Below are 8,450 nucleotides of genomic sequence, written 5' to 3'. Positions count from 1 at the left end.
TGTGTGTGCGTGCAGACGTGCGTGCATGCATGCTTTCCATCTGCATAGTTAATCACGAGAGTAACATTTGTAAGTGATTGGACTATCCTCATAAAGTCAGGCCAGGGTGATTTAGATGTTTTTAGTATGAGATGCAGTTTGTGCATTAGGCTCTGTTGTTGGAGTGTTTAATTGCTCTCTGAGTGATTTCAGCGCAGGTTAGCTAACAACAGAGAGCCAGTTGTGATGTTAAACTTCTTATATTGTGCTCTGAGTTTTTTGAATGAGAACATTTGCATGCATATGAGCCAGATATGTTGTGTAAATGCATTTAATTGTGGCTATTTGGAGTTTGTCATTGTAAAAGCTACATGTTATTGAAATGAGATATGAAATTTTACAATGAGGACAGCATCTGTATCCTCCTATAAACATAAAGACCGAGTGACATATGTATAGATTTTTTTTGTTGTTTTTTTTACAGGAGGAACAAAAGTCACTATTGTTACTTTAATCGATGGCTTTTTTAGGTATATTTTCTAATTTTTTATTCTTAATGGATGAAGGTTGTTTCTGGCGCCAAAATTCAAACTGTCAATCTACATTGTGTCACATTATGGATGCTGAATTATCTTAATTTATAGTTTTATTTGTTTAATGACTTTACAACACAGCAACAACAAAATAGCCTCCTTTGGTCACAAAAATCAAAACCCTAGAGTACAGGTTATTTGAGCAGACACTGTTATTACATTTTGTGTAATGAGTTAAAAAAAAAAAGCACAGCCTCTGGAGGATGGTGATTAGCAATGCTGGTGACCAACAGTATTCATTCAGTATTATTCTTTTCCATAAAGTAGAAAGTTGGGCATCGGAACATTCATAGTATGCAGAAAACAGTAACACCCACCAGCGTATCACCCAGAAGGTGCACATTTTCAGATGTGTGAACGGACCAGAATTATCCTCAAATAGTAAAAAAAAAAATGTTTTATAGATACATACAAATAGACATTTATTGCATCTTTTTAATCAAGTGATTTTGTTTTTGTCAAAGGACTTGCACTCAGTGTGGACACTGTTGCGTGCTGAGGCTCACGGAGCAGCCTGAAGCAGCACGCCAAGTCCTGCTTTAACTCTTGAGTGGTTCTTTCTAGGACTGTCCAACCTGAGAATGGTAATTTCAGGCTCAATCTCAGGTTCGTCAGCCCATGAAATGCTAACTCACCTCAGCAGATTATAAGGAGGAACACCAAAATCAAAACAAAAAATCCTGCCTGGACTGTGCTTGAATATGTTTGGATATTCAGAAAGCAAGGTTTTGAATTATCTGCTCACCAGATAGACAACTCTCCTTTTTCATATTTCATCAAGTGTGTAAATAAGGAATATTTCATTTAATGGCTAAGATTTGCCAGACTTTATTGACAAAATATACATTTCCGGTTTCTCTGTGATATATTTAATCAAGTTGAATATTAAAAATCAGCACAACGGAGTAAAATAAACTTATTTCACTTATTATAAAAGGTAATATTCAAAATAAATGACATATGGCGGTCTTTTGTCCTCACACAGAGCTCTGCAGTTTTACTGTAAAACAGAGAGCAACATAACGCTGCCTATTTACCAGTAGAGGGAGCAGTGTACACACTAACTAGGGAGCAGAGGCTGTTGCCGCTTGTGGAAAAACCCTTTGATAATTTTCATTTTTTTTATTATGTTTTTTTTTTATCTCAAAGCTAAATCACCCATTCAATGATTTTGTTTAAATGTCTTCAAGAATGGCTACTTCATTACTGAAAATGATAGAAAACAGACTTGTTGAATGTCACCTCACATGCTGCTTTAACGTGATATTATTTTAAAATACTGAGACAAAGTACTATTTGTGATGATGTATTTACCCTAAGACGCTGAGACTGTTGTTTGAGCCCATCTTAGTGTAAAGCCGTTCAATCAGTTCTGCTGTTCTTATTTGACATCTGCAGAAGCCATTTCTCTTATTAATCCCATTATTCATATGCACAATAAATTTACAAGGTGCAGGATAAGAAAGTGTATTCATATACTTACATATATATATATATATATATATATATATATATATATATATATATATATATATATCATAAAGTAAATTCATTCAGAATGCACGCTATAATTTGTTACTTTAAAGTATTTCAAATTCTGTGGAACTTTTTAAATAAATCAAATCTAGTATTTTGAATCGAGACCTACATACCCTTTATAATTGAGTTGGTTTCGGTAAACACATTTTACTGTTCACTTGTTTCTATATCTTTGTGTGTGCAACAGAAATCACGGCATACATCATCATTTACTTATGCAGCATTACTCGTTACATTTCATGTTTTTTGTCTCCTTGCCTTTTGAATTGTTTATTAAAATAAAAAATTTAACAAAATGGCATTCAACTCCTAGACGTTTTTTTTTTTAAAGAATGCTTTAAAAAACTTATTTCTGGTGAGATCTGTACAGTGGCATGTGCACACCCTTTCAGGAGAATATAATGCAATATCTTTTTACATTCTGACCTCTCACTGAGATTAATATATAATGGAAATCTAAAAATGACATGTATAAAATTAAGTGCAAAATTAGATGGAGGGACCTTGATGTATTCAAACAAATCTTTCCAAAGTTGCTTTTAAATGTAGTACAATATATTTTTTACTGACTCTCCCCGCAACAGATAAGAAAGCCCTTTACTATTTCCAGATTATGCTACTCCTTTGAGAGTATGTATGGCCCATATTCAGACACAAGAAAATCATAAAAAAAAAAGACTTAGAGTTCAACTCAGAGGCGTTTCTGTTTTTTTGTCCAACAGACCTTAATACATTTTTCTGCAAAGATTGTATTAGAAACTAGAAAAAAAAGGTCACATGAATCTTAGAGAGAATGTAAATAAATGTAAATATTTATGTGGCCTTAAAAACTAACTGGATGTAAACTGTTACAGCGTTGTACGACATGTGCTTCTGGTTTTATTGTGCCTATATTGGTTTTCATTGTTTTTGCTTATAGGTCTTTATGAAAAACAGGTGCACCCTGTTACAACACTGCCAAAACTCAAAGGACAACGGAGTGTTGCAATCTTTGCTATTTATGTTTCAAACATAAAATAGACAGACAAACTCACAGTATCTTTAGTCTGGTTTGCAGTAATCCTATCACGACAACTTCGTTACAATTTAACAAATTACCAGGGGCTTTTGCTTTTTTGCTGTTGCCCATGAAAGCTGATATTACAAACACCCTTCACCAGGAAAATGGTCGTGTAGAAAATGAACCATAGGAGTGTGTGACCCCGGTGACCTTTCTTTCATCGGGGTTAAGGGTCAGATTGGGATGCAGCTCTCTGTGGAGAGATTAAACCCGGTCACCAAGGTAACATAATGTGCAACCATGATGATCAGGGTCACATTGGTCACTGACTACATACACTGACTGTTATCTTATTGGTGGAGATGGGAACGTGTTTATTTTCATCATCTGTCTTCATGTTTTACTCTGTTTGACTCAGTTAATAATACATGTTTGAATTATTGCAATGTGTGTGTGTGTGTGTGTGTGTGTGTGTGTGTGTGTGTGTGTTTTGTCTTTTCACACTAGCTCTCCTAGCTTTAACCTTTGTTGCACCACAGCATTCTCTCTATTAAGTCAGCTGACCAGGTTGAAGGGTTTGAGCCACGTCGCCTGGGGTCAGTTGGCTCGTAATGAATGAACTGAATAAACGTGTGTGTCGACTGAAAAGCCAGATCATGGTGGCCAAGTGTCAGCGAAGGCGGCTGGCATACCGCGCAGTCTGAGGCTCTGTGAGGAAGTTCAGGTTAGCTTATGTCACGGAAGAAAAAAAAAGGTGCTTGATGTAAAAGACTTCAATTTCATCACATCTCTTTCAAAGTATTGCCGGTTTATAAGCTAAACACATTGTCAGATCATTTGTCGTTGCTTTAAGAGCACTTATTATGGAGCTGTCATGTTTTGGAGCATTTTTATAACTTAAAGAAACCTAGCCAATTCTCTACAAATCTCACATATTTCAATTTTACATTTATTTTTTTAACTGATTTTCAACCTGCCGAGAACTGTGGCTGTATGAAAATCAATATCTAGAAACATAAAAATAGCTTGAGACAGTTAATCTATAACAATAAATACTTATTCATCTTTAATTGTATGTCACCGATATGTTATTGTTGTGTGGTGACAGATTGTGTGTGTGTGTGTGTGTGTGTGTGTGTGTAACCTATGACCAGACATGGTTGACGTCTACTTCGGCAATCTCTGTTTATGTGAGCAAGTGACCATGCATCATCTTCTGTATGTGTGTGTGTGTGTGTGTGTGTGTGTGTGTGTGTGTGTGTGTGTGTGTGTGTGTGGGGGGGGGTGTCTACAAGGTGTGGTTGGAGCTGTGAGCTGAGGTCAGTTAGTTCCAGCCCCGAGGACAGCGCCGCCACGGCCTTGGAACAGTGTGGGGGTGGTTCACTTCCCGTTTCCCTGCCTCACGACTTCCTGTGAGTGCTATAACCGTTAACCACACCCTCCTCCCCTGGCCTACACCACCACCACACACCAAGCCCTAGAAAACACTCTGTTCATACACCAACTATCCCCCCTTTCTCCTTTATTCCCTGGCCAATCAACACAAGTACACACTACAACAATAGTCCTCTTCCCTCATCCAGTAGTAGTCCCACCTCTCTCTGCTCTGACAACCATCCCTTAGTTTCTCTCTGGTGCTCCGTGCCTGATCGCAGGTAGGATTGCACTTGTGATAGGTTTCTCGGCAGTCCTCCCAATGCCAGTTTCTCGCCATGCCATGAACCATGTGCATCTCATTGAAAGACATTCTAAAGATCCTGGCTTTGCTTAGCAACAGCTGAGTCACCATGGAAAGGTGTCGGTGAACAGATTATCAGAGGAGATGAAATGATTTTTTGTGTGATGGAATGAGAAGAATAAAACAATAAAAACAAAGCACAAACATGGGAAGAACAGCCATGCTCTGGCCACATCTCACTGTGCCATATATCACACCTACAATACCAGCACTCCTACTATACTCTCATCAGACACTGTACTGCAGAAGAGGAGAATTGTGAACAAATTATTTTGCGTCAGCGTTTATTTGAGTGGGCGTATATAAGCCTGTGGTCTGTGGATGGACAGTAGAGATGTATTGAAGAGTGTGTGTGTGTGTTTGTGTTTGGTTGGGGGGGGGGGGGGTTGCATACATTTTGAATATGAGCATAGTAGTGTTTGGGGTGGGGAAGATAAGGGCTATTCCTTTAAAGGAAGAGTTGTTCCCATAGGGGAGAGGAGGAGTAGGGTGGAGTGTATCGAGTGAGTGTATGTGGGGGAGTGAGTGTGGGGGCAGCTAGGCCATCTGGACTGCGAGGAGGCTGAAGAAAGGGAGAGTGTGTGTGTGTGTGTTTGTGTGTGTGTGTGTGAGAGAGAGAGAGAGAGAGAGAGAGAGAGAGAGAGAGAAATGCAAGAAGGAGGGAGTAGGAATGAGAGGAGAGACGAAAAGAGGGAGGGAGAGAGAGACGAAATTAAGGGTGTGGGAGAGAGGATGGAGGTACATGAAGAGCAACAGCGGGAGGAATGTTGCTTGTGGTCATTACGCTAAACATTTTAACAGACATAGTTAACATCCTGCAATATGAATTGATTTTACTTGATAGACACAATATGTGTGAATGCGCATGCTAGCCATAGACTGTATGATGCAAGCATAGGATAAGGAAAATACATTTGTGTTTTAAAGGGGTATACGCCACCGTTTGTTGAAATAGGGCTTATCACGGTCTCCCCTAACTGTAGATAGGTAGGCCAATGCAGTTTTTGTGCATGCATTGTTTTAGTCCGGTGCAACACCGGCAGCGCCGCCGCTAGTTAGCTTAGCGTAGTGAATGGAATCCTATGTTAGCATGTTGTGAGTAAAAGTGAGCCAACAAAAGACAAAAAAACAACCTAATTACTTGCACTGAGACAAAAAATGCGTTGGCCCACCTATCTACAGCCAGGGTAGACCGTGATAAGCCCTATTTCAACAAACAGTGGCGTATTCCTTTAAAGCCTCCACATTCATTCAGTTAGTATTCTCAGTACAGTATAAGAGGAATTCTCCATCCATCCATCCATCCATCTTCGTCCGCTTATCCGGTGTCGGGTCGCGGGGGGAGCAGCTCCAGCAGGGGACCCCAAACTTCCCTTTCCCGAGCAACATTAACCAGCTCCGACTGGGGGATCCCGAGGCGTTCCCAGGCCAGGTTGGAGATATAATCCCTCCACCTAGTCCTGGGTCTTCCCCGAGGCCTCCTCCCAGCTGGACGTGCCTGGAACACCTCCCTAGGGAGGCGCCCAGGGGGCATCCTTACCAGATGCCCGAACCACCTCAACTGGCTCCTTTCGACGCAGCGAGCAGCGGCACTACTCCGAGCTCCTCACGGATGACTGAGCTTCTCACCCCATCTCTAAGGGAGACGCCAGCCACCCTCCTGAGAAACCCATTTCAGCCGCTTGTACCCTGGATCTCGTTCTTTTCGGTCATGACCCAGCCTTCATGACCATAGGTGAGGGTAGGAACGAAAACTGACCGGTAGATCGAGAGCTTTGCCTTCTGGCTAAGCTCTCTTTTCGTCTACAACGGTGCGATAGATTGAATGCAATACCGCACCCGCTGCGCCCGATTCTCCGACCAATCTCCCGCTCCATTGTCCCCTCACTCGCGAACACAACCCCAAGGTACTTGAACTCCTTCACTTGGGGTAAGGACTCATTCCCTACCTGGAGAAGGCATTCCATCGGTTTCCTGCTGAGAACCATGGCCTCAGATTTAGAGGTGCTGATCCTCATCCCAACCGCTTCACACTCGGTTGCGAACCGATCCAGTGAGTGCTGAAGGTCGCAGACCTATGATGCCATCAGGACCACATCATCTGCAAAGAGCAGCGATGAGATCCCCAGCCCACCAAACTGCAACCCCTCCCCACCCCGACTACGCCTCGATATCCTGTCCATAAATACTACAAACAGGATTGGTGACAAAGCGCAGCCCTGGCGGAGGCCAACCCTCACCTGAAACGAGTCCGACTTACTACCGAGAACCCGGACACAGCTCTCGCTTTGGTTGTACAGAGATTGGATGGCCCTGAGAAGAGACCCCCTCACCCCATACTCCCGCAGCACCTCCCACAGTATCTCCCGGGGGACCCGGTCATACGCCTTCTCCAAATCCACAAAACACATGTAGACCGGTTGGGCATACTCCCAGGCTCCCTCCAGGATCGTTGCGAGAGTGAAGAGCTGGTCCGTTGTTCCACGACCAGGACGGAATCCGCATTGTTCCTCCTCAACCCGAGGTTCGACTATTGGCCGAACCCTCCTTTCCAGCACCTTGGAGTAGACTTTACCAGGGAGGCTGAGAAGTGTGATACCCCTATAATTGGCACACACCCTCTGGTCCCCCTTTTTAAAGGGGAACCACCACCCCAGTCTGCCACTCCTTTGGCACCGTCCCCAGACTTCCACGCAATGTTGAAAAGGCGTGTCAACCAGGACAGCCCCTCCACACCCAGAGCCTTGAGCATTTCTGGACGGATCTCATCAATCCCGGGGCTTTGCCACTGTGTAGTTGTTTGACTACATCAGTGACTTCCGCCTGGGAAATCGACGACAATCCCCCATTATCCTCCAGCTCTGCCTCTAACATAGAGGGCGTATTAGTCGGATTCAGGAGTTCCTCAAAGTGCTCCTTCCACCGCCCTATTACCTCCTCAGTTGAGGTCAACAGTGTCCCATCCTTACTGTACACAGCTTGGATGGTTCCCCGCCCCCCTCCTGAGGTGACGAACAGTTTTCCAGAAGCACTTTGGTGCCGACCGAAAGTCCTTCTCCATGTCTTCTCCAAACTTCTCCCACACCCGCTGCTTTGCCTCTTTCACGGCAGAGGCTGCAGCCCTTCGGGCCCTTCGGTACCCTGCAACTGCCTCCGGGAGTCCTCCGGATAACATATCCCGGAAAGACTCCTTCTTCAGTCGGACGGCTTCCCTGACCACCGGTGTCCACCACGGTGTTCGTGGGTTACCGCCCCTTGAGGCACCTAAGACCCTAAGACCACAGCTCCTCGCCGCAGCTTCAGCAATAGAAACTTTGAACATTGTCCACTCGGGTTCAATGCCCCCAGCCTCCACAGGGATGCACGAAAAGCTCCACCGGAGGTGTGAGTTGAAAGTCTGTTGGACAGGGGCCTCCTCCAGACGTTCCCAATTTACCCGCACTACACGTTTGGGCTTACCAGGTCTGTCCAGAGTCTTCCCCACCCTCTGACCCAACTCACCACCAGATGGTGATCGGTTGACAGCTCTGCCCCTCTCTTCACCCGAGTGTCCAAAACATACGGCCTCAGATCAGATGAAACGATTATGAAATCGATCATT

This window comes from Perca flavescens, chromosome 7 (genome assembly GCF_004354835.1).
Source record: "Perca flavescens isolate YP-PL-M2 chromosome 7, PFLA_1.0, whole genome shotgun sequence".
In the NCBI taxonomy this organism is placed as follows: Eukaryota; Metazoa; Chordata; class Actinopteri; order Perciformes; family Percidae; genus Perca; species Perca flavescens.
Note: the sequence above shows the minus strand (reverse complement) of the source record.